General features: G+C 33.5%; 1 protein-coding gene across 3 annotated transcripts in view; it reads left to right on the top strand.

Annotated features, from left to right (window-relative positions):
• The first annotated feature begins 8,024 nt into the window (after nucleotides 1-8,024).
• The window catches only part of LOC307144400 (uncharacterized protein), a 47,903-nt gene continuing 34,646 nt past the window's right edge, over nucleotides 8,025-21,281 (top strand). For all 3 annotated transcript variants that reach the window (XM_079846750.1, XM_079846751.1, XM_079846749.1), the window contains exon 1: nucleotides 8,025-8,083. The gene's annotated coding sequence lies outside the window, so the exon portion shown is untranslated. The remainder of the gene's footprint in view (nucleotides 8,084-21,281) is intronic.

The raw sequence follows: 21,281 nt of genomic DNA, 5'->3' as shown, positions 1-21,281 counted from the left end.
TCCTAGTGGACCTTCTCTGTATATACATGTAATTTGCCATTCAGGTGTTTCTAATTAGCATCTATAAAAGAGTAAATTGTTAGATTGGAAAACATACCCTGAAGAAGGCTGTTTGTGCCGCTACGTGTGGGTTGTTTTTTCCCCAATGTCTTTTAAATTTTCTATAATGAAATAGCCAGTCCAATAAAGGCTTTTTATAATTTTCTAAAGGAGAGTGCCTTGGATTTTCTTCTACTATATTTTAAAGAATTATTTTTCTTTGGCCATGAAAGATACGCTTTTCTTAGAATAAATGAATAATCAAAAGAGTTTGTTGGACGAACTGATTAATTGATTGTAATATTAATTTAGCTACATCAAGTTAAGTCAATTAACTGACCCAAATATTCATAATTAATCATAACAAGTTATGAGTTATTATTAATATTTCCCCTTTGAGCTAACTCGTTACATAGTACACAAAAGTACACTAAATACACTTAAAGGCATGCTTTACTACAATTTAATAACAACTAAAATATACACTGTAAAAAAATAATAATAAGCTTGAACAACAACAAAAAATCTTAGTACTAATTTCCCCTAGCTTTTTCTTGTTGACTCAACTTCTGTCAATAACAGCTATATGAACTGAAAATAAGTTGTCTGTGATACACAAAAAAAAAAAAAAAAAAAAAAACCTTTAGTTGAGTCAACTTGACATTATTTGTTTCCTGGAGAGGTGCAACTATTCTGTAAGAAATCCTTTGTAGTTGAGCCAGTTCAACCTTTTTTTTTTGTCTATTGGAAATCATTTGGTCCTTCCAGCGTTTCCTTTGGTTGGGCAGCTTGACTCTTTGCGTTTTGTGTGAGTTTTGGGTCTTTATAACAGTGTTTAGCAAAACACATAATTTATTGCTATTAAAAAAGAAACCAAGATGATCAAGTTTTCAGCCTCATAAACTAGAATGAATCACTAATCTTATTTCTGACCAAAATTGAGTATTTCTGTATTAATATTTTACCAGCAAAACTTTCTTGCAGCAGATCAGACATTATGAATTCTGATTTTAAAATGTATTTTGTATGGAAGCTTGTTTCCGCCACAGAATAAAACATTTTAAAAGATAATAACGACTTTTTATCTCACAATTGCTGACTTCATTTCTCAGAATTGCGTGAAATAAAGCCAGAATTGCGTGAAATAAAGTCGCAATTGCGTCTTATAAAGTCAGAATTCGGACTTTTTTTCTCGCAATTGCGACTTTAAATCACGCAATTCTGACTTTATAACACATAATTGCGAGTTTATATCTTGCCATTCTGACATCTTTTCTCACAATTGTGAGCAATTGTGAGATATAAAGTCCAATTCTAAGGAAAAAAGACGTACTTTTTTTGTTTTTTTACCTCAGAATAGTTTATATCTCACAATTCTGACTTTATAACACGCAATTGCGACTTTATATTTCCCAATTGCGTATTATAAAGTCAGAATTGCGAGATATAAACATGCAATTCTGATAAAAAAAGTCAGACATCCAAGTATATTTCTCGCAATTGCGAGCTTATATCTCATAATTCTGACTTTATAACACGCAATTTTGACTTAATAACACACAATTGCGACTTTATATCACGCAATTCTGACTTTATAACCTGCAATTGCGACTTTATATCACGTAATTCTGAGATAAAAAGTCAGAATTGTGAGATGTAATCTCGCAATTGTGTGAAAAAAAGTCAGAATTGTGAGATTAAAAAGTCGCAATTACCTTTTTTATTTTTCACTCTGTGGCAGAAACAAGCTTCCATAATTTTGACAATGTCAAAATTCCCACAATGTATTTAAAAATCAAAATTCAGAATGTCTGATCTATTGCATTAAAGTTTTGTTGGTAAATATAATATATTATTCATAAATAATCACTTTTTAGGAATAAGAGTAGTGAACTATTCCCCTTTATGATGCTGTTATCTAGATCAGCTGATCAATTTTGTTTATGGCTTTCTTTGCAATAAAATTATGTGTTTTGTCAAACACTGTTGCAAAGACCTCAAACTCACATTAAATGCCAAGTCAAACTGTCCAACCAAAGGAAACGCTCATCACCAAAATGGTGACCAAACATTTTCAATAATAAATCTACATCTGAACCTTATTCTTAATAAGAACTTCTGTTTCCAATAGACACTTTTTTTTCCGGCTCAACTACAAAAGATTTCTTACAGAATAGTTGCACCTCTCCAGAAAACAGATAACAGATAATGTCAAGTTGACTCAACTAAAAGTGTTTTGTGTGTCACAGGCAACTTATTTTCAGTTCGTATAACTGCTATTTACAAAAGTTGAGTCAACAAGAAAAAGCTAGGGGAAATTAGTACTAAGTGTTTTTTTGTTGTAGGAGATTTTTACAGTGTGGATTTTTGCTGAACCAACACTGCTGAACAAAATCAGTCATTTCAACTTTTTTCAAGTTGTGTTTTTTACAGTGTACTTAGTACAAAATTAGTTGTTTCAAAATAGCACACTTTAGTGAAAAAAATAATACTTTACTGTATTTGACAAAGATTCCTTTTTTTCATTATTACATTGCAAATATACTTACTTTTAATCTTTAAATATATTAAAATTATATTAGTATCCAGGGCTTGAATTTCGGCGCGGGATTGCGGGTATTGCGCATATTTTTTATCATTCCCGCAGGTCTCCCATTTATAATGCGGGAAATTCCCGCAAACATTGATTCACTTTAGCATGTAGGTTGTATTAGTAAATTAATCCACACAGATTATAAAATCAAATCAATCATTTTAAAACTGTCTGCGAGACGCAATTTCGCAAACAGCGTGAGTGATTCAGCGGCGCTGCGTCTTCTATCTCTCGTCTCTCTAAATGGGTTGCACAAGGCAATCGTTAAGCGCGCTGCAGGCGGCGATAATACACTCGCATTTCGGGAGTCGGGATAGACGGAATTGTCACTTGCATAATCGGGCCAGCATCGCATCACGAGTAACTAAAGTTTACCATTTGCACGTCTTTTTAAGTCTCACCAGTTTAAACATTCACGCGATTTTAAACTATTCGGTACTTGCGCGCTGTCTGAGAAGTGTTTTTTTTTTCTCTGCACACATACATAGAGTAAAGCCGCCTCACAAACAGCTCGCGGGTAACAAAAGTTATTTTTCGTGGATTATATCGCTTTAACAGTCAAAAACATAAGAAAATTATGTCAATTTCGGTCTTGGTGAGTATCCTCTAAAGTTAAACACAGTCGGTTATGTCTTAAATAAGCATAAATCGCACGTGACCGTATAATGAAAACAGGATCCGTGCACTAGCTCTTAAAGGGACAGCAGCCATATGTGTCTGTCATTAATTTGTTTGTCAAAACAACAAAACATAGGTTTCATTTTAAGGAATCAGGATGTATTTAATTTAGTCAGGACTAAAATACTACCCAGTGTTATTTTACATTTGATTACTTTATTCAGTCTCTGTAGTATTTCTGAATACTAGTTTTAGACCCAAGCAAAAACTTTTCTCTTTATTTCTCTTTATTGGTATCTTTATTCTATTGTATTTATTTGTGCTACTTTTTTCAATTTAATTCAAAGATTGAAATCAAGCTTCCTTGAGTTGTGTACATTCTTAAGAACAAAATTACTCCATTGTAAAAATGCAATGAGTAAGCATAAGCAAGCATACATTTAGGCGAGATAAATGTAATAAAAAAAAAAAAAGTCTAAACTCCCCCCTCAAATTAAAAATTCCCCCCCATAAGAATCACCTATGGGGGGATTTCCCCCCCATTTTCCAAAATGAAATTCAGGCCCTGGTATCATGCTTTGCCTATTTTCACAATACACTTCAAAATAATTGTACTTTAATATATTTTAGAAAATATATTTTAGAAAAATACTTGAAGTGAACATTGTTTTTAAAGTGTATTTATTTACACTTTACTTAAAATATATATTGTAGGTATATTTGTAATATACAAAAGCTGAAAATTATCATTGTAACAATGCATTGAAAGTATATTTCAAAATTATTTAGCGCACAATTTAGTATACAAAAGTACACTAAATACACTTAAAGTTATGCTTTACTACAATTTAATTACAACTATAATATACTTAGTACAAAATTAGTTGTTTCAAAATAGCACACTTTAAGTTAAATAATCATTAACACACTTGAAGTATACTGTATGTATATATATATATATATATAGCCAATATATATATATATATATATATATATATATATATATATATATATATATATATATATATAGTGGTATATATATATATATGTATGTATATATATATATATATATATATATATATATATATATATATATATATATATATATATATAAAACATGTCTGTAATTAAAGAAAAATGTGTTTCGAATGGAATTAAATAACAAGCACTTTGGGTGTCTCTTCATCATATTTATTTTCATATAAAAGCAACAGAACTTAAATTACATCCAGTTTATCAATCCAACTATAACTGCCTCTGAAAGTTGGCAACAAATTCACAGATTCGAAATTCCCGGCTCGATAACTCGTGACCTAAACGTTGTTACTACACAAATAACACCTCTTTTCAATCGTAGTAATGTAGACAAGCAGCTATACGACCTAATATTACTCGAAACGAGCTTTTCCTCGCAGTGATGCACAACATCACTTTCCTACCCCAAAGCAACAAAATAAAATAAAATATTTTATCAAAATTTATAAGGAAAGACAAGTACTTTGTTTAGGCTTGGCTTGTAGGGAATTCCAAACCTGCGTATATTCAAACGCACATAACTATAGAACCCATTCTAAATGCGCATGTGAACGCCATCAGCGTTTCTCACAGGTTCGCGTTTAAAGTCTGTGTAGAGAGAATGGTGTCGTCTTAGCGGCCCCTAATTTAATAACAAATGATCGTTGCGACGGAAGCAAATCAATCAAAACTAACTTTAGATGGAAAATAACTTAACTCTGCTATAAAGCCAAAACAATCTCTGTTACCTTAAATTATACGTTTATCTCTGTGAAGCTGCTTTGAGGCAATCTGCATTGTTAAAAGCGCTATATAAATGAAGATGACTTGACTTGACTTGACAACATAGGCTACAGTGGTCTGTGTGCGCAGACGGCGGAGAGACAGATCCGAAGGGACCGTCTGCAAAGTGCAAAACCCGAACAGCGTTACTGAGAAAACAGTCAATAACTTCACCGTCACACACTATAGTGTCATCAAATTCAGTTCACACACCACTGCTGTCCTGGTGGTTAAACTACAACACTTATTTTGGAAAAAAAAAAAAATATTTCAAATTGTATACAATTGTAAATGTATAATTTTTATGAAAAATATTTAAGAACTTCACTGTAATTCACTGTCTTGTTGCCATATTCAGTTCACACATCACTGCTGTCCTGATGGTTATACTACAACACTTATTTTGAAAAAAAAAAAAAAAAAAAAAATATATATATTTGCATATTTTTTATAATTATTATTTATGAAAAATATTCAATAACTTCACTGTAATACACTTTATTGTTGCCATATTCAGTTCACACATCACTGCTGTCACTGCTGCGAGGGCGGCACTGCGCGCCTTGGACGGTGAGAGCATAGATATCCATATAAAGGCTAGATGTCTTTTACCCTAGATGTCTAGTACCCTTTATAGGGCACTCATTGAAATATTTGGAAATTCTAAATTTTAACCTCAGAAAGCTAATGGGGGATGTTACAGGACATTTAAAAAAAAAATGTTCTCATTTTTTTTTCATCTTTGCATTGCAAATCAAGGTCAATGAAGTTACCATATATGAGCACTTGCCTGTAAAATAAATTACCGTATAAATTGCCCCATAAAGGATTATATAGTGTTATTTAAATAAACTCCTGATGTACTCACAAACTTCCCAATGCCTTGTTTTATGAGTACAGAACCTATTTGTACTACTGTAGAAGTTTGGTACCATCACGGGCATTATTAGTGGGGGAATTTACGAGATACAACCTTGGATCCATTAGCGCCTGCACTACGCCATTCGCCTGATATCTTGAAATAAGTTCTAACTGTAATAATGTTCAACCAAGGGAAAAAAAAAGCTTCTGGGGGGGGTGTTTGGCTCGAGGTCATGGTGCAAAGGACCCTAAGTTTAAATTACTCCGAACCATCCCTTTCAGATTTTGCGAAGCGATGCCTGGGAAAAGCTGTTAAGATATATTAAAAAAATCAAGCGGTGGTAAATCAACCAATGTAGAAGTCCTCCACCTGAGAGGATTCCAGAGAACGCAATCCTGTAAACATCTACTTCGATCTACGTCAGAGCATCAGAGCGTCTATACTACAAAACTTATTTTGAAAAAAAAAAAAAAAAAAAAAAGCTAGGCAGTTGCTAGGGTGTTCTGGTTAGTTGCTAGGCGGTTGCTAGGCAGTTGCTAGGGTGTTCTGGGTGGTTGCTAGGCAGTTGCTATGGTATTCTGGGTGGATGCTAGGGCGTTGCTAGGCAGTTGCTTGGGTGTTCTGGGTAGTTGCTAGGCAGTTGCTAGGGTATTCTGGGTGGTTGCTAGGCAGTTGCTATGGTATCCTGGGTGGATGCTAGGGCGTTGCTAAGCAGTTGCTTGGGTGTTCTGGGTGGTTGCTAGGCGGTTGCTAGGCAGTTGCTAAGGTGTTCTGGGTGGTTGCTAGGCAGTTGCTGGGGTAATCTTGGTGGTTGCTAGGGCATTGCTAGGTGGTTGCCAGGGTGTACTGGGTGGTTGCTATTGTGTTGCTAGGCAGTTGCTAAGGTGTTCTGGGTGGTTGCTAGGCGGTTGCTAGGGTGTTCTGGGTGGTTGCTAGGGCGTTGCTAGGCGGTTGCTAGGGTGTGTTCAGGGTGGTTGCTAAGGTATTTTTGGTAGTTGCTATGGTGTGACTAGGTGGTTGGTAGTTGTCAAATATGGTTACTATGGAGTTTTTAAAATCTTTAATAACGAGTGCCTTCAGTACTTTTTTTCCCACAATAAGTGTTGTAGTATAACCATCAGGACAGCAGTGATGAGTGAACTGAATTTGGCAACAGTACAGTGTATTTCAGTGAAGTTATTGAATATTTTTCATAAAAATAATAAAAAATTATACATTTACAATTGTATATACAATTAAAAATATATTCTCTCCAAAATAAGTGTTGTAGTTGTAATGGAAAATTTTGATTTTCATTGATTTACAGTGTTGATTTTCATTATTTTTATTATTAAGACATTGAAATGATCTTTGCTGGACTGTACGTAGTCTGCCAACATATGACTAAAATGTGTTTGTTTTTAAGCACTGGGAAACAGGTGAGACGTCAGGAGGAGGCAGACCCCTAGGGTCAGAGGCCGTCCAATTTAGAACTTGTGAGTTTGTAAGAATAAACTCAGCAGGATTAGGTGACTAGCAGAGAAACCTTCCCTTGTTTAGATAAGGGCCTGTAAGCAGAAGACCTTGAAAGCAGTATAAAGGCTCCTCTGCCCTCCCTCTCTCGTCGCACTTGTTTCACAGACTGTACTGGTGACTTCTGTGTGGCAACTGGGCCTTCTTGCAAGAATAAAATACTTTTTAATGATCATTTGAATTTCAGAGTGTCTCTTACGCAGCTGATGATTGTTTAATTAATTTTTGCCACAACATAGTTTAACCACCAGGACAGCAGTGGTGTGTGAACTGAATTTGATGACACTATAGTGAGTGACAGTGAAGTGATTGACTGTTTTCGCAGTAACGCTGTTCGGGTTTTGCACTTTGCAGACGGTCCCTTCGGATCTGTCGCTCAGCTGCCTGCGCACACAGACCACTGTAGCCTATGTTGTGCATCACTGCGAGGAAAAGTTAGTTAAACTGCGAGAAAATTAGGTTATAGCTGCTTGTCTACATTACTACGATTGAAAAGAGGTGCTATTTGTGTAGTAACAACGTTTAGCTCACGAGTTATTGAGCCGGGAAGTTCGAATCTGTGAATTTGTTGCCAACTTTACTCCCTTCTCAATCCTCACTCTCTCTCTCTCGCGCGCGCGCTGCCGCCACCCATCGTCACCTGACCACCGATCCACGTGCAGGTATGATGACATTTATGTTATATATTTGACTAGAAAGTAAATTGTGAAAATAGCTCTTGAGAATTGGAAGAAAAGGGGATATTGTCCAAATATAATTGGTAAATGTAAAATGTTTTACTCTCGCAGGATTTAAGTAGTGTATTATCATCAAAGGAAGATATGTTATGGAATCGAAAAGCATCAACATGTTGATACTCTAACTGTTATGGATATATAAATTGTCTTTATATAGTGTGCATGTGTGTATGGTGTACATTAGCCTACAGAAAGCGAACTTCCTGACAAATTGCTTTGCGATTACTCAACATGCTTTTATAGTTTCAGTGTCAGATGTAACATCACGACAGTAAATTCACAGATTAATAACTCGTGAGCTAAACGTTGTTACTACACAAATAACACCTCTTTTCAATCGTAGGAAAGTACACAAGGCTTTTTGTATAATTTTTATGATTTATATTATGTAAAATATGAAGTAACTTCACTGTAATTCACTGTATTGTTGCCAAATTCAGTTTACACATAACTGCTGTCCTGATGGTTATACTACAACACTTATTTTGGGAAAAATGGTGACCAAACATTTTCAATAAAAAATCTACATTTGAACCTTATTCTTAATAAGAACTTCTGTTTCCAATAGACAATTGTTTTTTAATTGGCTCAACTACAAAAGATTTCTTGCAGAATAGTTGCACCTCTCCAGAAAACAAGTTGACTCAACTAAAAGTTTTTTTTTGTGTGTCACAGACAACTTATTTTCAGTTCGTATAACTGTTATTTACAAAAGTTGAGTCAACAAGAAAAAGCTAGGGGGAAATAGTACTAAGTGCTTCTTTTTTTTTGTTCGGGATTTTTACTGAACCAACAAAATCAGTCATTTCAACTTTTTTTCCTTTGATTCCTTTTTTTTCAATAGTACATTGCAAATATACTTACAAAAAAATCGTTTAATCTGTAAATATATTAAAATTATATTAGTATCATGCATTTGCTTATTTTCACAATGCATTTCAAAATAATTATACTTTATATATTTTAGAAAAAATATACTTGAAGTGAAAACTGTTTATTATTTTAAAAGTGTATTTATTTGCACTTTACTTAAAATATATATTTTAGGTATATTTGTAACTATGTGCTGAAAAAGATCATTGTAATGCAAACTAGGGGTAACGCGGATATTACGTCATGGACAGGTGACCAGGGACTATTTAAAAATGTGAATTTCTCAGAATTTACAAAATCTTGGAAACATTTAGGATAATGTAAGTACACAGTAGCATGAACTATATATATATATATATATATATATATATATATATATATATATATATATACATACTATAAAATAGATATATATGGGTCATTCTACAGAAACGTCCACTTTTGGTATGGCAAGATGTCTTAAAATTGATTTCTTTTTCTAACATTTAAACTTACACCACATTATTAGATTACCCTTTGACTTTATGAATACGCATAAATGACAGCTTAATGATTTTTTATCATTAAGACATGCATTGTGCATTTATTTAAAGACCGCATGTACCATTTTTTTGTCACTGCTGTTACCTTACTTCTTTGGCAATATTGAAAGGTTTTTATGAAATACTATTTAAATTTTTTTTTCAGCACATGTAGTCAGAATGACCTAAAAATAATAATAATGCAACAAATAAGGAGATTATGTTTTATTCATTTTAATCAGGTTTGTTAAAAGTGTGCTTGAATGAGGTTAGTTCGTTTGCGCAACCGTGTGTTTGCTATAACAATGAAAATATTTGAAAACCAGTTAAAATCAAGTAATGATGCAATCCTTTAAATCTTAACTTTTGAGTGTAGCAGAATTAAATGGATGTAACATTATTATTAGGCCTTTGTCACATGTAACATTGTATTTAATGTGACAGAAAAAAAGACAGTAACACCAGTGACACAATGAATCACCAGTGACATACATAAGATCAAAGATACTTGTCCTTCAATTAAGTAGATGAGACTAAATTGTTACATTTGGTATATCATCTAAATGAATAGCTTTGAATAAAGTTTATCTATAAATGGGAGTCACTGGTGTTACTGGTGTTACCCATAAGGAAGGTGACAGTAACACGAGTGACAATTTTCATGAAAAATTAATTTTACAAAATGGCTGCTGCAAGGTATCAAACCACATGTTGTCAATCATGGTGTACTAACTAAATTAAGTAGCTTAATCCATTTGTATTCTAGTTTTTTTTTTTTTTTTTTTTTTTTACAGTTCCCTAACAATAAAGTAGGTCATACCAGTGAGTTCAACTAAAAGTTTCATATGAAATCATGAGATGACAGAGAAGATGTCTGCTAACTGAAAAGAGACAGTGGATGGGCTTTTCTTCATATTCAGGAAATTGGAAGAAGGAAGTCAAGTGATGTCATCAGTGTGATTTTATTTTTGTTTAACGGTAACACCAGTGACACAACTCCAGGGGACCACTGCTTTCATTTTAAATTTTATAATATTTATTCTGCATTTTTTTAAATATCATTTACATAATATATTTGATAGTTATGTATACATTATTGTATTTTAAATGGTGTAAAAACCTGTTATTGACCTCAAAATAAAGCATTTCCCTGTGGGGACGAGCACTTCTGTGGTGCTTGGAATTCTATATAATTAATGCAAATCAAATATTATTGATGGCTCAAGAAGGTGTAATTGTTCAAATAACATATTGTTTTATTTTAAAATGTAAAGAAATTGTAACCCTAAAGTGTTTTTTAAGTGTAATATTTCTGTAAAGGCTAGGGACAGAAAAAATGGACATTTCCATAGTTTGGGGTCAATAAGATTTTTTAATGTTTTAATGTTTTTATATGTTTTGCTCACCAAGGCTGCATTTATTTGATAAAAAACAATAAAAAAAAAAACTGTAATATTGTGAAATCACTCTAATATGATGATTTGATGCTTGAGAAACATTCATTATTATTGTCAATGTTGAAAACAGTTGTGTACATTTTTTTTTCAAAATTCTTTGATGAATAGAAAGTTCAAAATAACAGCATTTATTTAAAATAGAATATTTTCTATCATTAAAAATGTCTTTACTGTAACTTTTGATCAGTTTAACTCATCCTTGATGAATAAAAGTATTGATTTATTTTATTTCTTTCCCCAAAAAATAAAATAAAAATTCTTACTGACCCCAAATTTTTGAAGGGTAGTGTTTAATGTTACACAAGCTTTCCATTTCAGATAAATGCTGTTCTTATGAACTTTCTATTCATCATAGCATCCTGAAATAAAAATGTAAATAACTGTTTTCAACATTGATAATAATCATAAATGTTTCTTGAGCATCAAATCCTCATATTAGAGTGATTTCTGAAGGATCATGTGACACTGAAGACTGGAGTAATGATGCTGAAAATTCAGCTTTGATCACAGGAATAAATTACACTTTACTATATATTCACATAGAAAATATCTGTTTTAAATTGGAATAATATTTCACAATATTACTGTTTTTGTTTGTATTTTTAATCAAATAAATGCAGCTTGGTGAGCAGAACAATATATATATATGAAGAGTTCAGATGCAAAAGCCTCTAAGTGCCATCTGAAAATTTCTTATAGAATGATATTTTTATCTAGCTTGTATATTTAAGTTCAGCAATTTCACTTAAATGGCAATGAAAATAATTGTAATTTAAGTGAAATTACTGAACTTAAATATACAAGCTTGATCAAAATTATTATTCTAGAAAAAAAATTCAGATGGCACTTAGAGGCTTTTGCATCTGAACTCTTCATATATATATATATATATATATATATATATATATATATATATATATATATATATATATATATATATATATTTTTTTTTTTTTTTTTTTTTTTTAAACATGTTGATTAATAAACACGTGTTTCGAATAGAATTAAATAACAAGCACTTTGGGTGTCTTGTTCATCATATTTATTTTCACATAAAAGCAACAGAACTTAAATTACATCCAGTTTATCATCAACACGGCGCATGAGCGTGAATCCCGCGATATCTGCCTTTGATCTGTGATGTTAGATGAGATCCACTGCTAGAGGAGAGAATTTCAGTAGACACTGCACACATTTCAGTCATAGATTTCAGTAGGCACAACTTTAAAGGGTAACTAAACGCCTGGCCAGAGCCTGACTCCACCCACTGGCAATATTTGAAAAATGCTAGAGCCCAGCGGAGATAGAGGGGACCAACCGTGAGCGGGAGGGGGAGTGCACCTGAGACCTGCTGTCAGACTCTAAAATGGAGAGTGTCTCACAAGTCGCAAAACGACAAGTACATGCATCTGATGAGTTTTATCGAGTTGATGACGGTAAACTGAGTTGAGTGACAAATGAACGAAAGACTCGGAAGGTACAATAATTATTTATTTTCCCTGTAAATTATTTTTGACTGCATTATAGGCCTAATGATTTCTTAATTCAGAATTGCGTAGGTGGATTTGTTCGGGGAATTTGCCCTTTTAAAAGTACAACATTTAAATCCCCTTAGATGAACGAAATGACTCGAAAAAAGATTCGTTCATTTTGATGTTCAAGAGTCAGTAAATTGATCCGAACTTCTTATCATCACTAGTTCCTGTTATCTCTCTCTCTCTCGCTGCCACCCATCGTCGCCTAATCACCGGTATGGTGACATTTAAGTTATTGGATTAGAAAGTAAATTGTGAAAATAGCTCTTGAGAATTGGAAGAAAAGGTAAAATGTAAAATGTTTTACTCTCGCTGGATTTAAGTCTCTTAAATATGCAGATTTTCTCAGCACAGCAGTCATGTAGGGGAGACCGGGGACAGTTGTAACACGGGGCTAGTTGTAACACTACCAATTCCACCAATCAGGGATAAGATATGAGTTATGTGACAGTTTCAGTTTCCTCAGGCTTCCTTTACGATCGCACATGGAGGTTTTCAAGTCTGCGTTGCAATCTCTCCTGAAGCTACAGCAGAAAATCAAATTCTTAGGTAAAAAAGTAAAAAAAGTAAAAAAACATAACAAGATAATATTTTGTTTAGTACTTCTACCGTTGTAGATAATGTTGTATGAGTTATATCAGGTCAAACTGTAGTTTCTATAGTAAAGAATGGTGTATCAACCTCCTACTAATTTCAAAGCACCATGCTAATACAGCTAGTTAAACAATAGTGACAGTGGCGGGGTAGGTTGTAACACGTGTTTTGAAAGTGACCTTAATTTGTATTGGACCTTTTATGCAATCTCAATTTAATTTGTGAATGATAAATAACATATTTAAAATCAGGTTAAAGTTAAATAAATACCAACACATACACTGCAAAAAATGTTTTTCTTACTTAGTATTTTTGTCTTGTTTCCAGTCCAAATATCAAAAAAAATCTTAAAAATCAAGATGCAGTTTGCCTATCAACTCACGGTGGAATTCAACATACAGCATCCACAAACCTGGGATGAGAAGAACACACAAAATATGCACATACACTCCCCATATTCACACAGCCATTCATTTAAAATAAAAATGTTGTTAATAAAAACCCTTAGTTTTTGTGCATTTTGTCTACCTGTTACAACTTACCCCAGTATGTGTTACAACCTACCCCAGTAGTGGGGTAGGTTGTAACAAAGGACCACCTTGTATTCATGATCATCTCACAAAGTCTGTGATATATTTGAAGAAATTTAAATTGTTGCCATTTGTAGTAGACAAATATGGGTACTTTGCCTAAAAGTTTCAGAAGTGTAGCTAAAAAAAAAGGGTCGTTTTAGGTGCTGAAGAAAAAAGTGTTACAACCGTCCCCGGTCTCCCCTACTTGTCCCTTGAAGTTACACTGAACGACTTAAAGCGCGGATGGAATTCAGTCATAAAAATGGAATTTGTTGTACTATAACATGGAATAACAACTATTATTATTATTATTATTATTAAGTAGTAATAGTATTATCATCAAAGGAAGATGTGTTATGGAATCGAAAAGCATCAACATGTTGATACTCTAACTGTTATGGATATATAAATTGTCTTTATATGTACATGTGTGTATGGTGTACATTAGCCTACAGAAAACGAACTTCCTGACAAATTGCTTTGCGATTACTCAACATGCTTTTATAGTTTCAGTGTCAGATGGATGGAACAGCACGACCTTGAAGTGGAAAGTTGAGTAACTAGTTTGACAATAAATTCACAGATTAATAACTCGTGAGCTAAACGTTATACTACACAAATAAACACCTCTTTTCAATCGTAGGAACGTAGACAAGGCTTTTTGTATATATATATTTTTTTAAATATGAAAAATATTAAATAACTTCACTGTAATACACTGCATGTTGCCAAATTCAGTTCACACATCACTGCTGTCCTGTTGGTTATAATACACTTATTTTGGGAAAATACTATTTTGTATAATTTTTATGATTTTTATCATGTAAAATATTAAATAAATTCACTGTAATACATTACATTGTATTGTTGCCAAATTCAGTTCACACATCACTGCTGTCCTGTTGGTTATAATACAACACTTATTTTCGAAAAAATATATATATAATTTTTATGATTTTTATTATGTAAAATATTCAATAACTTTACTGTGATTCACTGCATTGTTGCCAAATTCAGTTCACACATCACTGCTGTCCTGTTAGTTATACTACATTACTTATTTTGGGAAAAATATATATTTTTGTATAATTTTTAGGGTTTTTATTATGAAAAATATTCAATAACTTCACTGCAATACACTGCATTGTTGCCAAATTCAGTTTACACATCACTACTGTCATGTTGGTTATAATACAACACTTATTTTGGAAAATATATAGCCTATATTTTTGTATATTTTTTAGGGTTTTTATTATGAAAAATATTCAATAACTTCACTGCAATACACTGCATTGTTGCCAAATTCAGTTTACACATCACTACTGTCCTGGGCCGGGTTTCCCGATAACGATGTATCTTAGCTCTTAAAGCTGTAGTCTACGATGTTGAAAATCGGTCGAGAATGCCTGAGACGGTTGGGAAGTTTTAAAAAACTCATCCCGCCCCTCCACACACACACCCCTCCCCTCTGTGCTACCTGATCCCTCCCACCGGGAAACGACCTGAACAACATCACTCAGTCAAGCTGTGATCACCGGTAGTAAACATCCTCTCTCACAGCTGAAAGCAGTGAACACATAAAGCCTTGAAGGAATGAACACTTACAATTTTGACTGATTGACGTCATTTACTTTCACAACATTGCTTAGTCGCTTCAATCTAATGACCTCGCTAATGACACATCATATGTAAAGTTGACTTTCGACACTTGAACTTAGTTGCTTCATCAACAATTCAATGTCACCATTGTCCTAACAAAATAGCTCAGAGGCACACGTTTGAGTTCACGCCCACGCAAGATTAGCAACACATGCAATGTTCTAACAGAAACCCGCTAGGCCTACTGAAATATATTCAAGCACTTCAAGAAATATAATTACTTTGACCCGTGATAGGCGATGCTAAACGGCTAACAGTCCAATGCCGACCGGCAGCATGAGCATGTTGTCAGACTGATAAAAAGCTATTTATGTAACACCTCACACCATAAAAGTATAAATAAATGCTTACCTGCTCAACAAAAAGTCAGCCGTGAGTGTAGGGGCAAGCAGGGCCGCTTGCTGCTGTCGGTTTGTTTTTTCTCCATTGCTGAGCTGATGCTACTTTGCTAGCTACCATAGACTGTCAGCGCGAAATTTCATATCGCAGGAGGGGGGCGGGGCGGGGCGGGGTGGAGACGCGAGCGCCACGTGGAGTTTCAAGTGGAGCAGGGGATTGGATGAGAGCAGTTGACCAATGTAAGCTGTCCGGCCGGACAGCTTACATTGGTCAACTTCTCTGCAGCTGTACACCCAATAGAGTGAATGGATTTTTTTCATTCTTTTTTCTCTTCATATTGTTAGGATTGTACTGTAGAACCATAACCAGCATCTGAACGAGGTTATTAATAATGAACAATCTTTGAAATCGTAGACCATAGCTTTAAGAGCGCTTTCTACGTGCAAAGTTACGAACGCTCGCAGCAATTCCACGAGCGTTTCCCAAAAATGCACTTAACATGAACGCGCGAGAACGCGCTCTACGTTCTACTTAAGAGTCGCTGTCCATTCGCGAAGTGCTGAAATATAACCTTATATGGAATCGTATTCTGAACGTTTAACCTAATAATTGTCATCTGTTGTGGATTAGCAATCAAGACAAGTATATATAAAGCACCTACAGGCGGAGGCACTGACAAAATGGCTTAAAAAAAAACAAAAAAACAAAAACACGAAAAGATACCTTTCAAAAAGATGAAATTAATGTCCTTTTAGAGGAGATAGAGCGAAACAAATATGTAATTTTTAACAGATTTAAAGGATTTCTTTTATATATTTATTTTTTCATTCATTTAATTTTGATTAAAATTATTAGATTAAATTATTTCTATTTTTTTTCTGACCTTTTTAATTATTTAATTTATACATTAATTTAACCAACAACAAAAAAGAGTAATAAAGTGTACAATAAAGTACAATCAAAACCTTATATTATAATCACATACATTTGAATAAAGTTAAAGGTGTAATCTGCCGGTTGTCCTGCAGGTGTCCTCATAAATCTGTCTTCTTACGATGCACTTGTGGATGTACGATTACTCCAGAGCACTCGTAGATCTACGAAGATTTTCAAGTGCTACTTAAGCTACGATGCTTTTGGGAAACAGACCGTAATATTAAGATCAGTCGTACGATCGTTTTTACGATCAACTTAGGCTTACGATGCTTTTGGGAAACGCAGCCCTGTTGGTTATACTACAACACTTATTTTGGGAAAAAAATATATATTTTTGTATAATTTTTAGGGGTTTTATTATGAAAAATATTCAATAACTTCACTGCAATACACTGCATTGTTGCCAAATTCAGTTTACACATCACTACTGTCATGTTGGTTATAATACAACACTTATTTTTGGAAAAAAATATATATTTTTGTATAATTTTTAGGGGTTTTATTATGAAAAATATTCAACTTCACATCACTGATGTCTATGGAGCTTATAATATGACAAAACGATTTGAATTTGAATTGTGTAAATTTGAATTATTTGCAAGTGTAATCTAACAAAATTGAATTTTGGTGGTAGTTTAAATAGTTCTGAATTAGATTTTTTTTTCAACGAATATTAAACTTTTGAAATTTAACAAATTGAAATGTTTTTATGGCTGAATTTTATAGACATGTATTTTCAAACAGCTATTTTTTTTGTTCTGAATTTTTATACTGCAAATATTCAGTTAAAAAAAATACAGATTCAAGTTTTCAAGATGAAGAAATTTGGAACTTCAAATTCAGTTTTCTAAAATTCAGATCTTACAGAAAGTAGGTCACAGGTCATCTACAGGGAAGAGTAAAGGATCTCAGATAAGTCGAACAGAGCATTTTGGCTGCACTGCAGTAGTTTTCTGCTGCAAACGCGGTGGTGGTTCAAGAGAATCCGTGTATCTTTCGTTCAGTCGTTTTTTATTTAATATTAAGAGTAGAAAAAACTTAACACAAAACTTAACGCGTGTATTGCAACTATACAGGCTACATTTAATTTTCTCATCAAACAACTAGACTAACGAATGGCTCGGTACAACAGAAGAGCCCAGAAAGGGCTTTTTCTCTGTGTAGACCAGCAGTTGGTCTGAATTTGCTATTACCTATAGCCTATTTTCCGGACTGTAGCCTATAGGCTAAGTCACGTTTTATCATGAAACACGCTGTGATTTATTCCAAAGTGACTCAGGCATATAACGTTAAATAATCTAAATGTTGACTTTCAAAAGTAGGCGCGCCAAGAAGGCTATTCTCTGTATTTTGGTTCATTTTTGGTGATCACCAGAAAGATCTAGAGACCCGCTAAAGCAGCATCATGTTGTTTTATTTATTTTTCAATGGCATTATATTTTGTAGTCATTTTGAATACACAAATAAAAATATACATTTTACTGTTTCGAATGATGTCATATTATCTGTATGACTATAAATAACAGAGTATTAAGTTATAATATCCCAGCAGTGGAACAAATCCAAGTGATGGCGCTCGCGCATCGCGCTCTCACACAACATAGTATCAGTTCTGGCGTTGCTTCATATCGCAGACTGCTCATTATCAAAATGAAACACAGTCAACCAAACATATAAAAAGTTATTCTGCCTAATTTAATTGGTCTGTTGTACAATATAAAGGCTGTGCCGCACACAGACCTACTTGTTATTCCAAACATTTCCCTTGCTGTGAAGACGCTGATTTAGCTTATACGTGCATATTGGGACTCGACTGAAGTATGACGCCTTCTATATATTAATAGTTAGCATCCACATGTTACATTGCAAATATGAAAACTTTTGACTGAATGAGAGATGCGCGACCGTTTCGATTTAAATAAATTTGTTTAGGCTTGGCGTTTAAAAATAGGCTAAATGTTGTTTGTAATAAAGGGCACAATATAGGCTATTTTTATAGTCTATGTAGCCTATATTATTTTATTATACATGGCTACTTATTTTTCATTCTTGTTGTTTTCTGCATTCATTTAAGGGTTTGTCATACAGTAGCCTAAGGGAAAGTAAAATAGGCAACACATATCCTACATGTTAATAGTGTTTATCAAAATATTGTATTTTATTTACAGGTCTTTTTCACTATTGGTGAATAGGCTAATATTAAAAAGCACGTTTTTTTAAGACGATTTGACGCGCGCGCGTTTCTCTCTCAACATGATCCGGTGTGACTTGCACTCAGGTGCATGCGACTTATTTTCTGGCAAATACAGTCAGTTAAAAATGTTGCTATACAAAATGCATAAGATGCACAATATGCAAAATGCATAAAAAAACAAACAAACATATTGTGTTCATTACCCCCACCCACATTTGGGCTTAATCACTGTTATTATTAGGGGGTCCTTGGAAATGTATTTAGGTGTAGACAAAATCAGTTATGTTTATTTCATAAATATGAACGTACCTCGCATCTCCCGGACACTAGCCGTTAGTCTACTTCCTTGGCCTATTGTTTTAGCTGGCCAATTCTCAAAATCTGTGTGGAAAAGCAGACTTTTTTTATAATTTTGTTTATTATTATTCATTTTGGAAGTTTAGTTGCCATAGAAAATAACACACAGTTTTGTTTAACATCAATTGATACTCAGTATTAATGAAATAAAAAAAATGTAATGTCAGAGAATGCACAAAGCGCATCCTTTTGAGATGTAAATTATAATACATTTTAATTAAAATAAAACACACAAGGCCTACATCATAAAACTCAGAAGATTATGTATTTTAATATATTATATTATAATACAAATAAAAAGGCGTCATACTTCAGTCGAGTCCCAAAATACACGTATAGGCTAAATCAGTGTCTTCACAGCAAGGGAAATGTTTGGAGTAGGACTGGCATTGTACAACAGACCAATTAAATTAGGCAGAATAACTTTTTATATGTTTGGTTGACTGTGTTTCATTTTGATAATGAGCAGTCTGCGATATGAAGCAACGCCAGAACTGATACTATGTTGTGTGAGAGCGCGATGCGCGAGCGCCATCACTTGGATTTGTTCCACTTCTGGGATATTATAACTTAATACTCTGTTATTTATAGTCATACAGATAATATGACATCATTCGAAACAGTAAAATGTATATTTTTATTTGTGTATTCAAAATGACTACAAAATATAATGCCATTGAAAAATAAATAAAACAACATGATGCTGCTTTAGCGGGTCTCTAGATCTTTCTGGTGATCACCAAAAATGAACCAAAATACAGAGAATAGCCTTCTTGGCGCGCCTACTTTTGAAAGTCAACATTTAGATTATTTAACGTTATATGCCTGAGTCACTTTGGAATAAATCACAGCGTGTTTCATGATAAAACGTGACTTAGCCTATAGGCTACAGTCCGGAAAATAGGCTATAGGTAATAGCAAATTCAGACCAACTGCTGGTCTACACAGAGAAAAAGCCCTTTCTGGGCTCTTCTGTTGTACCGAGCCATTCGTTAGTCTAGTTGTTTGATGAGAAAATTAAATGTAGCCTATAGTTGCAATACACACGTTAAGTTTTGTAAGCTCCGTGCAACTGCTGCAGCGGGCTATTACTAGAATATTAGAAATCTAATACTCAAGCTGTTTTCTCATTTTTCTACTCTTAATATTAAATAAAAAAAACGACTGAACGAAAGATACACGGATTCTCTTGAACCACCACCGCGTTTGCGGCAGAAAACTACTGCAGTGCAGCCAAAATGCTCTGTTCGACTTATCTGAGATCCTTTACTCTTCCCTGTGGATGACCTGTGACCTACTTTCTGTAAGATCTGAATTTTTGAGTTTGAATTTTTGAGATTGAATTTTAGAAAACTGAATTTGAAGTTCCGAATTTCTTCATCTTGAAAACTTGAATCTGTATTTTTTTAAACTGAATATTTGCAGTATAAAAATTCAGAACAAAAAAAACTAGCTGTTTACTAGTACTTATTCATTAGCTACTAGTGCTTATTCTTTAGGTACTAGTACCTATTACTAGATACTAGTATGTATTCAATAAATACTAGTACTAAGTCATTAGATACTAATACCTTTTAAATAGATACTATTACTTATTAAATAGATAGTACTTATTCATTAGCTACTAGTACTTATTCAATAGATGCTAGTACTTATTCATTAGATACTAGTACCTATTCATTAGATACTAGTACCTATTCATTAGATACTAGTACTTATTAGATACTAGTACTTATTCATTAGATACTAGTACCTATTCACTAGATACTAGTACTTATTAGATACTAGTACTTATTCAATAGATACTTACCCAGGGGTTAAATTGTGATTTATTATGTGTGGGGGCTCTCCCTAGGGTGTTTTTTTTTGAAAAATAAACCATTAAAGGTCCCGTTCTTCGTGATCCCATGTTTCAAACTTAAGTTAGTGTGTAATGTTGCTGTTAGAGCATAAATAATATCTGTAAAATTATAAAGCTCAAAGTTCAATGCCAAGCGAGATATTTTATTTAACAGAAGTCGCCTACATCGAACGGCTCGTTTGGACTACATCCCTCTACTTCCTTCTTTAATGACATCACTAGAAC

The sequence above is a fragment of the Squalius cephalus genome (assembly GCF_949319135.1).
Source record: "Squalius cephalus genome assembly, chromosome: 1".
NCBI classification, from domain to species: domain Eukaryota; kingdom Metazoa; phylum Chordata; class Actinopteri; order Cypriniformes; family Leuciscidae; genus Squalius; species Squalius cephalus.
This window is presented reverse-complemented; position numbering and strand designations above follow the sequence as displayed.